This window comes from Galeopterus variegatus, unplaced genomic scaffold (genome assembly GCF_000696425.1).
Source record: "Galeopterus variegatus unplaced genomic scaffold, G_variegatus-3.0.2 Scaffold51486, whole genome shotgun sequence".
Classification (NCBI taxonomy): domain Eukaryota; kingdom Metazoa; phylum Chordata; class Mammalia; order Dermoptera; family Cynocephalidae; genus Galeopterus; species Galeopterus variegatus.
In genome coordinates, this window is record NW_007777597.1 from 1,263 (window position 1) to 1,780 (window position 518).

Here is a 518-nt window from a genome sequence, read left to right on the forward strand (position 1 = left end):
TGAAAGTAACTTTATGCTGAATCAAATTTTCCTTGATTTAAAGACTAGTTTGATATTGATAATAGTAATAAAATCAGATAGTTTCTTAATAAAAAACCACAATGTACTCCATAAACATGTACAATTATTATATGTCATTTAAGAATAATCATAAATTTTTTAACTTACCTAAAGAAAGCTCTAGAAGCTCACCCTGCCACAGCGAAGCAGAGCACAGCCATCTCTGTCTGCCTGGGCCGCTGTGCTCCTGACTGTGACCAGTTCTGACAAAGCTGCCTGAGGTCCTGGCATCGCCTGTGGCCTCTGGCGCATGGCCAGGGAGCTGTGCTGAAACCCTCGTCTGGCCTGCAGCAGCGGTCACGGGGACTCTCAAGCGCTTTGCTGAAACCCTCACGCACTCTGTGCCTCCGTTTGGGCCATGCCCGTCCTCACCACGTGGTGAGGCTCACCTGGCGCCTCCTCCCCTTCCCGCCCCAGCCCACCTTTCCTCCCTGGCTTCACTCACCGCAGCACACACA